The sequence below is a fragment of the Cibotium barometz genome, chromosome 50 (genome assembly GCF_041138505.1).
Source record: "Cibotium barometz isolate CiBa-2024 chromosome 50, ASM4113850v1, whole genome shotgun sequence".
Taxonomy (NCBI): domain Eukaryota; kingdom Viridiplantae; phylum Streptophyta; class Polypodiopsida; order Cyatheales; family Cibotiaceae; genus Cibotium; species Cibotium barometz.
This window is the reverse complement of record NC_141095.1, coordinates 41576024-41596002: the sequence shown is the minus strand read 5'-3', so window position 1 is coordinate 41596002 and position 19979 is coordinate 41576024.

Genomic DNA, 19979 nt, shown 5'->3' with positions numbered 1-19979 from the left:
TTAGAAATGCATTTTTGACATCCATTTGATGCATTTCCCAACCATTGGCTGCAGCCATAGCAATGACTGCTCTCATTGTTTCCACGTTTGCCACTGGACTAAATTTTTCATCATAGTGCATAACCCTTAGCTACCAATCTTGCTTTATGTCGCTTATTGGAACCATCAGACTTGCATTTCACTTTGTAAACCCATTTACAACAAATGACATTTTTGTCCTGTGGTAATGCAACCAAATCCCATGTGTCATTATGAACCAATGCATCCATCTCAACATCCATTGCTTTCTCCCATACATGCTTTCCAATAGCTTCTGTATAGCATGTAGGTTCCACATGCTTCACCATAGATGTCATATATGCATAGTGCATAGCAAAATCACGGTATGTCAACCTGTCAACTGGATATCTGACCCTTTGGGATCTCCGCAATGCATGTGGATCACTCTGAACACCTGTCACTCTAGCATGTGGTGACACATATCTATCCTGCCTAGCACCAGGTGTGCGTAAAACAGGTATGCCAAGCTCCTCATCCATGCTCTCTAAACTTGACGACTCATAACCTGTGATTCCAATTCCTTCAACCATCTTCTTGCTTTTATCCATAGCACTACTCCCAGTGCTCACACTCTCATGCCTCAAACGTCCTGACCATGGACGTACAGTACTACTCTCAGCCTCTGCTGGCCCAGACATAGAAGTAGAACTAGAACTTGCTTGTGGCAAGTTCACATGCACATCAGCTTCAAGTGACTCAATGACACCCTCATCCTTTGCTTTGTACCAACTAGCAAGCTCATCAAACACCACATCTCGTGAGATAACCACTTGTCTAGTTTGTGGATTGTAACATTTGTATGCCTTACGATCCTGTGCATATCCCACAAACACACACTTTTCTGCCTTAGGATCCAACTTCCTCCTTCTCTCATCAGGCACATGTACATAAGCTATGCATCCAAAAACTTTGAGGTGTCCAATGTCTGGCCTAAAACCTATAAGCCGTATCTCTGGCGTACTTCCATGAATGGCTGTTGTAGGTGTTTTATTCAGGATATACACCACGCGCTAGCACAAGCTTCTGCCCAATAATAATCTGGCATGCTCTTTTCATTGAGCATTGCCCTGGCCACTTCACATATGACTCTATTCTTTCTCTTAGCCACACCATTTTGCGGAGGTGTATAACTGCAAGTCAATTGCCTTCTTATACCATGCTTTCTCAAGAAATGCTCAAAAGCATTTGAGGTGTATTCACCACCTCCATCTGTCCTCAAACATTTAATCCAACAGCCATATTGCTTCTCTGCAAAAGCTTTGAAATCCATAAACTTTTCCAACACTTCACTTTTCTCTCTGAGAAAGTATATCCATGTCATCCTGTTGAAATCATCAATGAATGTCACACAGTATAAACTGCCTTTGATAGATGGGTTTTGTGTAGCACCCCATACATCACTATGTACTATCTCAAGTGGCCAAGCTTTTTGTGATAGAAGGCACATACAATACATCTGACATAGACTTTGTTTGACCATTGTGCATAACCAATGGTACACTTCCAACATGTGTAATGGCATGCTGAGTATCATCTCCTGTTTCCACATAGCCTTTCACATCCATAGGCTTCATATGCTCAAACAATTAACCATGACAAGTCATATGGTTTGATGCTCCAGAGTCCATATACCAAGTGTCATCATTTTCCCACAACATGTTTCATGGCAAACAAGTGATTTGCAGTGCCATCATTACTGCTTGATGCAAAATTTCCACCACCATGTTGTGCATAATTTCTACCATGTTGTGCTCTACCCCCTCTCAAATCATTCTGTTTGCGGAAACAATCTTTTGCCATATGACCAAATTTCCCACAGTAATGGCATTACATCTTGCATAGATGTTTGTTGGCCTTGCAAACATCCTCTACCACGAGGATTACCTCTGCCTCTTTGAGGTGTATATCCACGACCACCTCTAGCACCATATGAGAGTTGAAAATTCTGTTGGTGAGAAAAACCAGAAAAACCAGTAGCAATTTTGCTCTAATTTCTTCAATCTTTGTCCAAATTGAGCAACCAGGCATTCATTAGCTTAGCAATGATGTCCACTAACTCCATGTAAAAGGAATTAGTCCAATTGGTTAAGACCAAAGAGTAATTGATCGATTAATCACACTCTGTTTCTCTGGAACCAGTAGTAGACAGCATGTTCATTCAGCTTATTTTCAGCTCCATTGATAATAATTGATCAATCCAATCGTATAGCCTTCTTCTCAAGTGTGTGTAGAACCAATTGCGAAACCAATTTTGAAATTAATCAAGCACAAGAGTTGATTTTGGTCCTCCACTTTGCAAAATAGTGTGAAATATGCTTTGTTTCTCTATCTAGCCTGCGCCGCCTGCTCTTGAGGGATTTGGGAGTGTTTAAAGTGCTAATTGATGATGTATACAAGTACCCAACACACCTAGGTATGTGTGCAATCCATCAATTCTTTGATTATTGCCAAAAACATGCTATAACTGCATCAAAATTTAGCTTCCTTTTCTCTGTTTTGTGAGAGCTCAAAAACCAGTCAATTTCACACATTCAAATGCATCCAAATTGCTCCAAAATCAGTTTAGGGCTTGCATATGAGTTGCCAATACATTCCTCCTTGTCAGATACATGTGTCTTTGCCAGATTTACATCTATTTCCACCATACATCACCGCTTCCAAGCTTTAATGGAAAGCTTTCAAAAAACCAGAATTTTTCTTTGCTTTGGGTTGCCCTAATTTGCTTTGTTTTTGCTTGAATCACCTGAAATCCGCTCAAGGATGTTTAGAAGACCTTACCCGGTAGGCCAAGCTCTCAGATCTGATAGAAATCGGTGTGCTCCAAGCTTCACAGCATCAATGGCAAGCTTCACAGCATCTTCTCCCTCTTCTCTCACTCACTCATAAACCCTAATAGAGAGCACCAAGCTCTGATACCATGTTGAAAAATAGATAGAGGGAGAGGAGACACACACACAGGAGCAAAACCTAATGTATATTGCAAACCCTAACCATAGAGGGAAGCCATCTCCCTTCTCACACAATGCATAAAGCCATAATCCATAATACACACAACACACTATGAGTTGTGTCCACACACATCTAACCCTAGCTAATTGTCCACACACTATGACCAGCTGGACGCGGTCATTTATGTCTCACACATGCTGCTATCTAACATGCCAGCACATAGCATAGCTGGCTCACACACTGACATCGAGCTTGAATCTCAACAGCCCCTCTCAAGCTCATGATGTACTGCCATAGATGAAGATGTAGATGAGCTTAGGATATCAAAGCTCTCAACACTCCCCCTCAAGCTCATCCCATGTACTCCCAACATAGTACGGAAGTACTCAAACTTCTCCCTGCTAAGTGGCTTTGTAAAGATATCAGCCACTTGCTCATCAGTCTTCACATACTGTAGATCAACTGTACCATCCAGCATCTTCTCTCTGACAAAGTGATAATGGACCTCTATGTGTTTGATCCTCGCATGAAATACTGGATTCTTGGCCAATTGTATACTGCTCATGTTGTCACAGTGAATGACAACCTTGCCATCAATAGGCTCACCCAAATCTGCCAGAGACTCTTTAACCAAATTCCTTCACAAGTAGCAATGGGCTGCACCCCTGTATTCAGCCTCTGTACTAGATAAAGCAACTGTATTCAGCCTCTGTACTAGATAAAGCAACTGTAGGTTGCTTCTTGCTACTCCAACTCACCACGGCACTTCCAAGTGTAAAGGCATAACCACTAGTAGACCTCCTGTCATATGAGCTACCTGCCCAATCAGCATCTGTGTAGCCATGTATATCCAAGCCTTTACCATGCTCATATAGAAGACCATAATGTGCAGTGGTCTTTTACATATTGCATAATGCGTCTCACTGCATCCAAATGAGGTTTTCTGGGGCTCTGCATAAATTGGCTTACTAGCCCCACAGCATAACTCAAATCCGGGCGTGTGATAGTCATGTAAATGAGACTACCAACCATCTTTCTGTACATAGATGGATCATCCAACTCCTGACCAAAATCAGCCCGCAACTTTACATTCTGCTCCAAAGGTGTACTCATAGGCTTACACCCTGTCATGCCATATTTTGCCAACATGTCCAATGCATATTGGCGCTGCACTAACCATGTACCTGCATGGTCTTTGATCACTTCAATTCCAAGAAAGTATCTCAACTCACCCAAATCTTTCATGTCAAATTGCCCACTTAATGCTTTCTTGACATGCATCACATCTGTACCATGATCACCTGTGATAATAAAGTCATCCACATAGATGACAAGTAAAACAATCTCATGATCTGTTTTCTTCACTTAGAGTGAAGAATTTGCTATAGAAACTTGAAATCCAAGGGAGATAAAATATCTGCTCATCTTATCACTCCAAGCACGAGGTGCTTGCTTCAAACCATATAATGTCTTTTTCAATCTGCATACATGAGTGGGATACTTTGGGTGTACATAACCTTCTGGCTGTGCCATATAAACCTTTTCTTGTAGATCACCATTTAGAAATGCATTTTTGACATCCATTTGATGCATTTCCCAACCATTGGCTGCAGCCATAGCAATGACTGCTCTCATTGTTTCCACGTTTGCCACTGGACTAAATTTTTCATCATAGTGCATAACCCTTAGCTACCAATCTTGCTTTATGTCGCTTATTGGAACCATCAGACTTGCATTTCACTTTGTAAACCCATTTACAACAAATGACATTTTTGTCCTGTGGTAATGCAACCAAATCCCATGTGTCATTATGAACCAATGCATCCATCTCAACATCCATTGCTTTCTCCCATACATGCTTTCCAATAGCTTCTGTATAGCATGTAGGTTCCACATGCTTCACCATAGATGTCATATATGCATAGTGCATAGCAAAATCACGGTATGTCAACCTGTCAACTGGATATCTGACCCTTTGGGATCTCCGCAATGCATGTGGATCACTCTGAACACCTGTCACTCTAGCATGTGGTGACACATATCTATCCTGCCTAGCACCAGGTGTGCGTAAAACAGGTATGCCAAGCTCCTCATCCATGCTCTCTAAACTTGACGACTCATAACCTGTGATTCCAATTCCTTCAACCATCTTCTTGCTTTTATCCATAGCACTACTCCCAGTGCTCACACTCTCATGCCTCAAACGTCCTGACCATGGACGTACAGTACTACTCTCAGCCTCTGCTGGCCCAGACATAGAAGTAGAACTAGAACTTGCTTGTGGCAAGTTCACATGCACATCAGCTTCAAGTGACTCAATGACACCCTCATCCTTTGCTTTGTACCAACTAGCAAGCTCATCAAACACCACATCTCGTGAGATAACCACTTGTCTAGTTTGTGGATTGTAACATTTGTATGCCTTACGATCCTGTGCATATCCCACAAACACACACTTTTCTGCCTTAGGATCCAACTTCCTCCTTCTCTCATCAGGCACATGTACATAAGCGATGCATCCAAAAACTTTGAGGTGTCCAATGTCTGGCCTAAAACCTATAAGCCGTATCTCTGGCGTACTTCCATGAATGGCTGTTGTAGGTGTTTTATTCAGGATATACACCACGCGCTAGCACAAGCTTCTGCCCAATAATAATCTGGCATGCTCTTTTCATTGAGCATTGCCCTGGCCACTTCACATATGACTCTATTCTTTCTCTTAGCCACACCATTTTGCGGAGGTGTATAACTGCAAGTCAATTGCCTTCTTATACCATGCTTTCTCAAGAAATGCTCAAAAGCATTTGAGGTGTATTCACCACCTCCATCTGTCCTCAAACATTTAATCCAACAGCCATATTGCTTCTCTGCAAAAGCTTTGAAATCCATAAACTTTTCCAACACTTCACTTTTCTCTCTGAGAAAGTATATCCATGTCATCCTGTTGAAATCATCAATGAATGTCACACAGTATAAACTGCCTTTGATAGATGGGTTTTGTGTAGCACCCCATACATCACTATGTACTATCTCAAGTGGCCAAGCTTTTTGTGATAGAAGGCACATACAATACATCTGACATAGACTTTGTTTGACCATTGTGCATAACCAATGGTACACTTCCAACATGTGTAATGGCATGCTGAGTATCATCTCCTGTTTCCACATAGCCTTTCACATCCATAGGCTTCATATGCTCAAACAATTAACCATGACAAGTCATATGGTTTGATGCTCCAGAGTCCATATACCAAGTGTCATCATTTTCCCACAACATGTTTCATGGCAAACAAGTGATTTGCAGTGCCATCATTACTGCTTGATGCAAAATTTCCACCACCATGTTGTGCATAATTTCTACCATGTTGTGCTCTACCCCCTCTCAAATCATTCTGTTTGCGGAAACAATCTTTTGCCATATGACCAAATTTCCCACAGTAATGGCATTACATCTTGCATAGATGTTTGTTGGCCTTGCAAACATCCTCTACCACGAGGATTACCTCTGCCTCTTTGAGGTGTATATCCACGACCACCTCTAGCACCATATGAGAGTTGAAAATTCTGTTGGTGAGAAAAACCAGAAAAACCAGTAGCAATTTTGCTCTAATTTCTTCAATCTTTGTCCAAATTGAGCAACCAGGCATTCATTAGCTTAGCAATGATGTCCACTAACTCCATGTAAAAGGAATTAGTCCAATTGGTTAAGACCAAAGAGTAATTGATCGATTAATCACACTCTGTTTCTCTGGAACCAGTAGTAGACAGCATGTTCATTCAGCTTATTTTCAGCTCCATTGATAATAATTGATCAATCCAATCGTATAGCCTTCTTCTCAAGTGTGTGTAGAACCGATTGCGAAACCAATTTTGAAATTAATCAAGCACAAGAGTTGATTTTGGTCCTCCACTTTGCAAAATAGTGTGAAATATGCTTTGTTTCTCTATCTAGCCTGCGCCGCCTGCTCTTGAGGGATTTGGGAGTGTTTAAAGTGCTAATTGATGATGTATACAAGTACCCAACACACCTAGGTATGTGTGCAATCCATCAATTCTTTGATTATTGCCAAAAACATGCTATAACTGCATCAAAATTTAGCTTCCTTTTCTCTGTTTTGTGAGAGCTCAAAAACCAGTCAATTTCACACATTCAAATGCATCCAAATTGCTCCAAAATCAGTTTAGGGCTTGCATATGAGTTGCCAATACATTCCTCCTTGTCAGATACATGTGTCTTTGCCAGATTTACATCTATTTCCACCATACATCACCGCTTCCAAGCTTTAATGGAAAGCTTTCAAAAAACCAGAATTTTTCTTTGCTTTGGGTTGCCCTAATTTGCTTTGTTTTTGCTTGAATCACCTGAAATCCGCTCAAGGATGTTTAGAAGACCTTACCCGGTAGGCCAAGCTCTCAGATCTGATAGAAATCGGTGTGCTCCAAGCTTCACAGCATCAATGGCAAGCTTCACAGCATCTTCTCCCTCTTCTCTCACTCACTCATAAACCCTAATAGAGAGCACCAAGCTCTGATACCATGTTGAAAAATAGATAGAGGGAGAGGAGACACACACACAGGAGCAAAACCTAATGTATATTGCAAACCCTAACCATAGAGGGAAGCCATCTCCCTTCTCACACAATGCATAAAGCCATAATCCATAATACACACAACACACTATGAGTTGTGTCCACACACATCTAACCCTAGCTAATTGTCCACACACTATGACCAGCTGGACGCGGTCATTTATGTCTCACACATGCTGCTATCTAACATGCCAGCACATAGCATAGCTGGCTCACACACTGACATCGAGCTTGAATCTCAACAGCCCCTCTCAAGCTCATGATGTACTGCCATAGATGAAGATGTAGATGAGCTTAGGATATCAAAGCTCTCAACACTCCCCCTCAAGCTCATCCCATGTACTCCCAACATAGTACGGAAGTACTCAAACTTCTCCCTGCTAAGTGGCTTTGTAAAGATATCAGCCACTTGCTCATCAGTCTTCACATACTGTAGATCAACTGTACCATCCAGCATCTTCTCTCTGACAAAGTGATAATGGACCTCTATGTGTTTGATCCTCGCATGAAATACTGGATTCTTGGCCAATTGTATACTGCTCATGTTGTCACAGTGAATGACAACCTTGCCATCAATAGGCTCACCCAAATCTGCCAGAGACTCTTTAACCAAATTCCTTCACAAGTAGCAATGGGCTGCACCCCTGTATTCAGCCTCTGTACTAGATAAAGCAACTGTATTCAGCCTCTGTACTAGATAAAGCAACTGTAGGTTGCTTCTTGCTACTCCAACTCACCACGGCACTTCCAAGTGTAAAGGCATAACCACTAGTAGACCTCCTGTCATATGAGCTACCTGCCCAATCAGCATCTGTGTAGCCATGTATATCCAAGCCTTTACCATGCTCATATAGAAGACCATAATGTGCAGTGGTCTTTTACATATTGCATAATGCGTCTCACTGCATCCAAATGAGGTTTTCTGGGGCTCTGCATAAATTGGCTTACTAGCCCCACAGCATAACTCAAATCCGGGCGTGTGATAGTCATGTAAATGAGACTACCAACCATCTTTCTGTACATAGATGGATCATCCAACTCCTGACCAAAATCAGCCCGCAACTTTACATTCTGCTCCAAAGGTGTACTCATAGGCTTACACCCTGTCATGCCATATTTTGCCAACATGTCCAATGCATATTGGCGCTGCACTAACCATGTACCTGCATGGTCTTTGATCACTTCAATTCCAAGAAAGTATCTCAACTCACCCAAATCTTTCATGTCAAATTGCCCACTTAATGCTTTCTTGACATGCATCACATCTGTACCATGATCACCTGTGATAATAAAGTCATCCACATAGATGACAAGTAAAACAATCTCATGATCTGTTTTCTTCACTTAGAGTGAAGAATTTGCTATAGAAACTTGAAATCCAAGGGAGATAAAATATCTGCTCATCTTATCACTCCAAGCACGAGGTGCTTGCTTCAAACCATATAATGTCTTTTTCAATCTGCATACATGAGTGGGATACTTTGGGTGTACATAACCTTCTGGCTGTGCCATATAAACCTTTTCTTGTAGATCACCATTTAGAAATGCATTTTTGACATCCATTTGATGCATTTCCCAACCATTGGCTGCAGCCATAGCAATGACTGCTCTCATTGTTTCCACGTTTGCCACTGGACTAAATTTTTCATCATAGTGCATAACCCTTAGCTACCAATCTTGCTTTATGTCGCTTATTGGAACCATCAGACTTGCATTTCACTTTGTAAACCCATTTACAACAAATGACATTTTTGTCCTGTGGTAATGCAACCAAATCCCATGTGTCATTATGAACCAATGCATCCATCTCAACATCCATTGCTTTCTCCCATACATGCTTTCCAATAGCTTCTGTATAGCATGTAGGTTCCACATGCTTCACCATAGATGTCATATATGCATAGTGCATAGCAAAATCACGGTATGTCAACCTGTCAACTGGATATCTGACCCTTTGGGATCTCCGCAATGCATGTGGATCACTCTGAACACCTGTCACTCTAGCATGTGGTGACACATATCTATCCTGCCTAGCACCAGGTGTGCGTAAAACAGGTATGCCAAGCTCCTCATCCATGCTCTCTAAACTTGACGACTCATAACCTGTGATTCCAATTCCTTCAACCATCTTCTTGCTTTTATCCATAGCACTACTCCCAGTGCTCACACTCTCATGCCTCAAACGTCCTGACCATGGACGTACAGTACTACTCTCAGCCTCTGCTGGCCCAGACATAGAAGTAGAACTAGAACTTGCTTGTGGCAAGTTCACATGCACATCAGCTTCAAGTGACTCAATGACACCCTCATCCTTTGCTTTGTACCAACTAGCAAGCTCATCAAACACCACATCTCGTGAGATAACCACTTGTCTAGTTTGTGGATTGTAACATTTGTATGCCTTACGATCCTGTGCATATCCCACAAACACACACTTTTCTGCCTTAGGATCCAACTTCCTCCTTCTCTCATCAGGCACATGTACATAAGCTATGCATCCAAAAACTTTGAGGTGTCCAATGTCTGGCCTAAAACCTATAAGCCGTATCTCTGGCGTACTTCCATGAATGGCTGTTGTAGGTGTTTTATTCAGGATATACACCACGCGCTAGCACAAGCTTCTGCCCAATAATAATCTGGCATGCTCTTTTCATTGAGCATTGCCCTGGCCACTTCACATATGACTCTATTCTTTCTCTTAGCCACACCATTTTGCGGAGGTGTATAACTGCAAGTCAATTGCCTTCTTATACCATGCTTTCTCAAGAAATGCTCAAAAGCATTTGAGGTGTATTCACCACCTCCATCTGTCCTCAAACATTTAATCCAACAGCCATATTGCTTCTCTGCAAAAGCTTTGAAATCCATAAACTTTTCCAACACTTCACTTTTCTCTCTGAGAAAGTATATCCATGTCATCCTGTTGAAATCATCAATGAATGTCACACAGTATAAACTGCCTTTGATAGATGGGTTTTGTGTAGCACCCCATACATCACTATGTACTATCTCAAGTGGCCAAGCTTTTTGTGATAGAAGGCACATACAATACATCTGACATAGACTTTGTTTGACCATTGTGCATAACCAATGGTACACTTCCAACATGTGTAATGGCATGCTGAGTATCATCTCCTGTTTCCACATAGCCTTTCACATCCATAGGCTTCATATGCTCAAACAATTAACCATGACAAGTCATATGGTTTGATGCTCCAGAGTCCATATACCAAGTGTCATCATTTTCCCACAACATGTTTCATGGCAAACAAGTGATTTGCAGTGCCATCATTACTGCTTGATGCAAAATTTCCACCACCATGTTGTGCATAATTTCTACCATGTTGTGCTCTACCCCCTCTCAAATCATTCTGTTTGCGGAAACAATCTTTTGCCATATGACCAAATTTCCCACAGTAATGGCATTACATCTTGCATAGATGTTTGTTGGCCTTGCAAACATCCTCTACCACGAGGATTACCTCTGCCTCTTTGAGGTGTATATCCACGACCACCTCTAGCACCATATGAGAGTTGAAAATTCTGTTGGTGAGAAAAACCAGAAAAACCAGTAGCAATTTTGCTCTAATTTCTTCAATCTTTGTCCAAATTGAGCAACCAGGCATTCATTAGCTTAGCAATGATGTCCACTAACTCCATGTAAAAGGAATTAGTCCAATTGGTTAAGACCAAAGAGTAATTGATCGATTAATCACACTCTGTTTCTCTGGAACCAGTAGTAGACAGCATGTTCATTCAGCTTATTTTCAGCTCCATTGATAATAATTGATCAATCCAATCGTATAGCCTTCTTCTCAAGTGTGTGTAGAACCGATTGCGAAACCAATTTTGAAATTAATCAAGCACAAGAGTTGATTTTGGTCCTCCACTTTGCAAAATAGTGTGAAATATGCTTTGTTTCTCTATCTAGCCTGCGCCGCCTGCTCTTGAGGGATTTGGGAGTGTTTAAAGTGCTAATTGATGATGTATACAAGTACCCAACACACCTAGGTATGTGTGCAATCCATCAATTCTTTGATTATTGCCAAAAACATGCTATAACTGCATCAAAATTTAGCTTCCTTTTCTCTGTTTTGTGAGAGCTCAAAAACCAGTCAATTTCACACATTCAAATGCATCCAAATTGCTCCAAAATCAGTTTAGGGCTTGCATATGAGTTGCCAATACATTCCTCCTTGTCAGATACATGTGTCTTTGCCAGATTTACATCTATTTCCACCATACATCACCGCTTCCAAGCTTTAATGGAAAGCTTTCAAAAAACCAGAATTTTTCTTTGCTTTGGGTTGCCCTAATTTGCTTTGTTTTTGCTTGAATCACCTGAAATCCGCTCAAGGATGTTTAGAAGACCTTACCCGGTAGGCCAAGCTCTCAGATCTGATAGAAATCGGTGTGCTCCAAGCTTCACAGCATCAATGGCAAGCTTCACAGCATCTTCTCCCTCTTCTCTCACTCACTCATAAACCCTAATAGAGAGCACCAAGCTCTGATACCATGTTGAAAAATAGATAGAGGGAGAGGAGACACACACACAGGAGCAAAACCTAATGTATATTGCAAACCCTAACCATAGAGGGAAGCCATCTCCCTTCTCACACAATGCATAAAGCCATAATCCATAATACACACAACACACTATGAGTTGTGTCCACACACATCTAACCCTAGCTAATTGTCCACACACTATGACCAGCTGGACGCGGTCATTTATGTCTCACACATGCTGCTATCTAACATGCCAGCACATAGCATAGCTGGCTCACACACTGACATCGAGCTTGAATCTCAACAGCCCCTCTCAAGCTCATGATGTACTGCCATAGATGAAGATGTAGATGAGCTTAGGATATCAAAGCTCTCAACACTCCCCCTCAAGCTCATCCCATGTACTCCCAACATAGTACGGAAGTACTCAAACTTCTCCCTGCTAAGTGGCTTTGTAAAGATATCAGCCACTTGCTCATCAGTCTTCACATACTGTAGATCAACTGTACCATCCAGCATCTTCTCTCTGACAAAGTGATAATGGACCTCTATGTGTTTGATCCTCGCATGAAATACTGGATTCTTGGCCAATTGTATACTGCTCATGTTGTCACAGTGAATGACAACCTTGCCATCAATAGGCTCACCCAAATCTGCCAGAGACTCTTTAACCAAATTCCTTCACAAGTAGCAATGGGCTGCACCCCTGTATTCAGCCTCTGTACTAGATAAAGCAACTGTATTCAGCCTCTGTACTAGATAAAGCAACTGTAGGTTGCTTCTTGCTACTCCAACTCACCACGGCACTTCCAAGTGTAAAGGCATAACCACTAGTAGACCTCCTGTCATATGAGCTACCTGCCCAATCAGCATCTGTGTAGCCATGTATATCCAAGCCTTTACCATGCTCATATAGAAGACCATAATGTGCAGTGGTCTTTTACATATTGCATAATGCGTCTCACTGCATCCAAATGAGGTTTTCTGGGGCTCTGCATAAATTGGCTTACTAGCCCCACAGCATAACTCAAATCCGGGCGTGTGATAGTCATGTAAATGAGACTACCAACCATCTTTCTGTACATAGATGGATCATCCAACTCCTGACCAAAATCAGCCCGCAACTTTACATTCTGCTCCAAAGGTGTACTCATAGGCTTACACCCTGTCATGCCATATTTTGCCAACATGTCCAATGCATATTGGCGCTGCACTAACCATGTACCTGCATGGTCTTTGATCACTTCAATTCCAAGAAAGTATCTCAACTCACCCAAATCTTTCATGTCAAATTGCCCACTTAATGCTTTCTTGACATGCATCACATCTGTACCATGATCACCTGTGATAATAAAGTCATCCACATAGATGACAAGTAAAACAATCTCATGATCTGTTTTCTTCACTTAGAGTGAAGAATTTGCTATAGAAACTTGAAATCCAAGGGAGATAAAATATCTGCTCATCTTATCACTCCAAGCACGAGGTGCTTGCTTCAAACCATATAATGTCTTTTTCAATCTGCATACATGAGTGGGATACTTTGGGTGTACATAACCTTCTGGCTGTGCCATATAAACCTTTTCTTGTAGATCACCATTTAGAAATGCATTTTTGACATCCATTTGATGCATTTCCCAACCATTGGCTGCAGCCATAGCAATGACTGCTCTCATTGTTTCCACGTTTGCCACTGGACTAAATTTTTCATCATAGTGCATAACCCTTAGCTACCAATCTTGCTTTATGTCGCTTATTGGAACCATCAGACTTGCATTTCACTTTGTAAACCCATTTACAACAAATGACATTTTTGTCCTGTGGTAATGCAACCAAATCCCATGTGTCATTATGAACCAATGCATCCATCTCAACATCCATTGCTTTCTCCCATACATGCTTTCCAATAGCTTCTGTATAGCATGTAGGTTCCACATTCTTCACCATAGATGTCATATATGCATAGTGCATAGCAAAATCACGGTATGTCAACCTGTCAACTGGATATCTGACCCTTTGGGATCTCCGCAATGCATGTGGATCACTCTGAACACCTGTCACTCTAGCATGTGGTGACACATATCTATCCTGCCTAGCACCAGGTGTGCGTAAAACAGGTATGCCAAGCTCCTCATCCATGCTCTCTAAACTTGACGACTCATAACCTGTGATTCCAATTCCTTCAACCATCTTCTTGCTTTTATCCATAGCACTACTCCCAGTGCTCACACTCTCATGCCTCAAACGTCCTGACCATGGACGTACAGTACTACTCTCAGCCTCTGCTGGCCCAGACATAGAAGTAGAACTAGAACTTGCTTGTGGCAAGTTCACATGCACATCAGCTTCAAGTGACTCAATGACACCCTCATCCTTTGCTTTGTACCAACTAGCAAGCTCATCAAACACCACATCTCGTGAGATAACCACTTGTCTAGTTTGTGGATTGTAACATTTGTATGCCTTACGATCCTGTGCATATCCCACAAACACACACTTTTCTGCCTTAGGATCCAACTTCCTCCTTCTCTCATCAGGCACATGTACATAAGCTATGCATCCAAAAACTTTGAGGTGTCCAATGTCTGGCCTAAAACCTATAAGCCGTATCTCTGGCGTACTTCCATGAATGGCTGTTGTAGGTGTTTTATTCAGGATATACACCACGCGCTAGCACAAGCTTCTGCCCAATAATAATCTGGCATGCTCTTTTCATTGAGCATTGCCCTGGCCACTTCACATATGACTCTATTCTTTCTCTTAGCCACACCATTTTGCGGAGGTGTATAACTGCAAGTCAATTGCCTTCTTATACCATGCTTTCTCAAGAAATGCTCAAAAGCATTTGAGGTGTATTCACCACCTCCATCTGTCCTCAAACATTTAATCCAACAGCCATATTGCTTCTCTGCAAAAGCTTTGAAATCCATAAACTTTTCCAACACTTCACTTTTCTCTCTGAGAAAGTATATCCATGTCATCCTGTTGAAATCATCAATGAATGTCACACAGTATAAACTGCCTTTGATAGATGGGTTTTGTGTAGCACCCCATACATCACTATGTACTATCTCAAGTGGCCAAGCTTTTTGTGATAGAAGGCACATACAATACATCTGACATAGACTTTGTTTGACCATTGTGCATAACCAATGGTACACTTCCAACATGTGTAATGGCATGCTGAGTATCATCTCCTGTTTCCACATAGCCTTTCACATCCATAGGCTTCATATGCTCAAACAATTAACCATGACAAGTCATATGGTTTGATGCTCCAGAGTCCATATACCAAGTGTCATCATTTTCCCACAACATGTTTCATGGCAAACAAGTGATTTGCAGTGCCATCATTACTGCTTGATGCAAAATTTCCACCACCATGTTGTGCATAATTTCTACCATGTTGTGCTCTACCCCCTCTCAAATCATTCTGTTTGCGGAAACAATCTTTTGCCATATGACCAAATTTCCCACAGTAATGGCATTACATCTTGCATAGATGTTTGTTGGCCTTGCAAACATCCTCTACCACGAGGATTACCTCTGCCTCTTTGAGGTGTATATCCACGACCACCTCTAGCACCATATGAGAGTTGAAAATTCTGTTGGTGAGAAAAACCAGAAAAACCAGTAGCAATTTTGCTCTAATTTCTTCAATCTTTGTCCAAATTGAGCAACCAGGCATTCATTAGCTTAGCAATGATGTCCACTAACTCCATGTAAAAGGAATTAGTCCAATTGGTTAAGACCAAAGAGTAATTGATCGATTAATCACACTCTGTTTCTCTGGAACCAGTAGTAGACAGCATGTTCATTCAGCTTATTTTCAGCTCCATTGATAATAATTGATCAATCCAATCGTATAGCCTTCTTCTCAAGTGTGTGTAGAACCGATTGCGAAACCAATTTTGAAATTAATCAAGCACAAGAGTTGATTTTGGTCCTCCACTTTGCAAAATAGTGTGAAATATGCTTTGTTTCTCTATCTAGCCTGCGCCGCCTGCTCTTGAGGGATTTGGGAGTGTTTAAAGTGCTAATTGATGATGTATACAAGTACCCAACACACCTAGGTATGTGTGCAATCCATCAATTCTTTGATTATTGCCAAAAACATGCTATAACTGCATCAAAATTTAGCTTCCTTTTCTCTGTTTTGTGAGAGCTCAAAAACCAGTCAATTTCACACATTCAAATGCATCCAAATTGCTCCAAAATCAGTTTAGGGCTTGCATATGAGTTGCCAATACATTCCTCCTTGTCAGATACATGTGTCTTTGCCAGATTTACATCTATTTCCACCATACATCACCGCTTCCAAGCTTTAATGGAAAGCTTTCAAAAAACCAGAATTTTTCTTTGCTTTGGGTTGCCCTAATTTGCTTTGTTTTTGCTTGAATCACCTGAAATCCGCTCAAGGATGTTTAGAAGACCTTACCCGGTAGGCCAAGCTCTCAGATCTGATAGAAATCGGTGTGCTCCAAGCTTCACAGCATCAATGGCAAGCTTCACAGCATCTTCTCCCTCTTCTCTCACTCACTCATAAACCCTAATAGAGAGCACCAAGCTCTGATACCATGTTGAAAAATAGATAGAGGGAGAGGAGACACACACACAGGAGCAAAACCTAATGTATATTGCAAACCCTAACCATAGAGGGAAGCCATCTCCCTTCTCACACAATGCATAAAGCCATAATCCATAATACACACAACACACTATGAGTTGTGTCCACACACATCTAACCCTAGCTAATTGTCCACACACTATGACCAGCTGGACGCGGTCATTTATGTCTCACACATGCTGCTATCTAACATGCCAGCACATAGCATAGCTGGCTCACACACTGACATCGAGCTTGAATCTCAACAGCCCCTCTCAAGCTCATGATGTACTGCCATAGATGAAGATGTAGATGAGCTTAGGATATCAAAGCTCTCAACACTCCCCCTCAAGCTCATCCCATGTACTCCCAACATAGTACGGAAGTACTCAAACTTCTCCCTGCTAAGTGGCTTTGTAAAGATATCAGCCACTTGCTCATCAGTCTTCACATACTGTAGATCAACTGTACCATCCAGCATCTTCTCTCTGACAAAGTGATAATGGACCTCTATGTGTTTGATCCTCGCATGAAATACTGGATTCTTGGCCAATTGTATACTGCTCATGTTGTCACAGTGAATGACAACCTTGCCATCAATAGGCTCACCCAAATCTGCCAGAGACTCTTTAACCAAATTCCTTCACAAGTAGCAATGGGCTGCACCCCTGTATTCAGCCTCTGTACTAGATAAAGCAACTGTATTCAGCCTCTGTACTAGATAAAGCAACTGTAGGTTGCTTCTTGCTACTCCAACTCACCACGGCACTTCCAAGTGTAAAGGCATAACCACTAGTAGACCTCCTGTCATATGAGCTACCTGCCCAATCAGCATCTGTGTAGCCATGTATATCCAAGCCTTTACCATGCTCATATAGAAGACCATAATGTGCAGTGGTCTTTTACAGAATGCATAATGCGTCTCACTGCATCCAAATGAGGTTTTCTGGGGCTCTGCATAAATTGGCTTACTAGCCCCACAGCATAACTCAAATCCGGGCGTGTGATAGTCATGTAAATGAGACTACCAACCATCTTTCTGTACATAGATGGATCATCCAACTCCTGACCAAAATCAGCCCGCAACTTTACATTCTGCTCCAAAGGTGTACTCATAGGCTTACACCCTGTCATGCCATATTTTGCCAACATGTCCAATGCATATTGGCGCTGCACTAACCATGTACCTGCATGGTCTTTGATCACTTCAATTCCAAGAAAGTATCTCAACTCACCCAAATCTTTCATGTCAAATTGCCCACTTAATGCTTTCTTGACATGCATCACATCTGTACCATGATCACCTGTGATAATAAAGTCATCCACATAGATGACAAGTAAAACAATCTCATGATCTGTTTTCTTCACTTAGAGTGAAGAATTTGCTATAGAAACTTGAAATCCAAGGGAGATAAAATATCTGCTCATCTTATCACTCCAAGCACGAGGTGCTTGCTTCAAACCATATAATGTCTTTTTCAATCTGCATACATGAGTGGGATACTTTGGGTGTACATAACCTTCTGGCTGTGCCATATAAACCTTTTCTTGTAGATCACCATTTAGAAATGCATTTTTGACATCCATTTGATGCATTTCCCAACCATTGGCTGCAGCCATAGCAATGACTGCTCTCATTGTTTCCACGTTTGCCACTGGACTAAATTTTTCATCATAGTGCATAACCCTTAGCTACCAATCTTGCTTTATGTCGCTTATTGGAACCATCAGACTTGCATTTCACTTTGTAAACCCATTTACAACAAATGACATTTTTGTCCTGTGGTAATGCAACCAAATCCCATGTGTCATTATGAACCAATGCATCCATCTCAACATCCATTGCTTTCTCCCATACATGCTTTCCAATAGCTTCTGTATAGCATGTAGGTTCCACATTCTTCACCATAGATGTCATATATGCATAGTGCATAGCAAAATCACGGTATGTCAACCTGTCAACTGGATATCTGACCCTTTGGGATCTCCGCAATGCATGTGGATCACTCTGAACACCTGTCACTCTAGCATGTGGTGACACATATCTATCCTGCCTAGCACCAGGTGTGCGTAAAACAGGTATGCCAAGCTCCTCATCCATGCTCTCTAAACTTGACGACTCATAACCTGTGATTCCAATTCCTTCAACCATCTTCTTGCTTTTATCCATAGCACTACTCCCAGTGCTCACACTCTCATGCCTCAAACGTCCTGACCATGGACGTACAGTACTACTCTCAGCCTCTGCTGGCCCAGACATAGAAGTAGAACTAGAACTTGCTTGTGGCAAGTTCACATGCACATCAGCTTCAAGTGACTCAATGACACCCTCATCCTTTGCTTTGTACCAACTAGCAAGCTCATCAAACACCACATCTTGTGAGATAACCACTTGTCTAGTTTGTGGATTGTAACATTTGTATGCCTTACGATCCTGTGCATATCCCACAAACACACACTTTTCTGCCTTAGGATCCAACTTCCTCCTTCTCTCATCAGGCACATGTACATAAGCTATGCATCCAAAAACTTTGAGGTGTCCAATGTCTGGCCTAAAACCTATAAGCCGTATCTCTGGCGTACTTCCATGAATGGCTGTTGTAGGTGTTTTATTCAGGATATACACCACGCGCTAGCACAAGCTTCTGCCCAATAATAATCTGGCATGCTCTTTTCATTGAGCATTGCCCTGGCCACTTCACATATGACTCTATTCTTTCTCTTAGCCACACCATTTTGCGGAGGTGTATAACTGCAAGTCAATTGCCTTCTTATACCATGCTTTCTCAAGAAATGCTCAAAAGCATTTGAGGTGTATTCACCACCTCCATCTGTCCTCAAACATTTAATCCAACAGCCATATTGCTTCTCTGCAAAAGCTTTGAAATCCATAAACTTTTCCAACACTTCACTTTTCTCTCTGAGAAAGTATATCCATGTCATCCTGTTGAAATCATCAATGAATGTCACACAGTATAAACTGCCTTTGATAGATGGGTTTTGTGTAGCACCCCATACATCACTATGTACTATCTCAAGTGGCCAAGCTTTTTGTGATAGAAGGCACATACAATACATCTGACATAGACTTTGTTTGACCATTGTGCATAACCAATGGTACACTTCCAACATGTGTAATGGCATGCTGAGTATCATCTCCTGTTTCCACATAGCCTTTCACATCCATAGGCTTCATATGCTCAAACAATTAACCATGACAAGTCATATGGTTTGATGCTCCAGAGTCCATATACCAAGTGTCATCATTT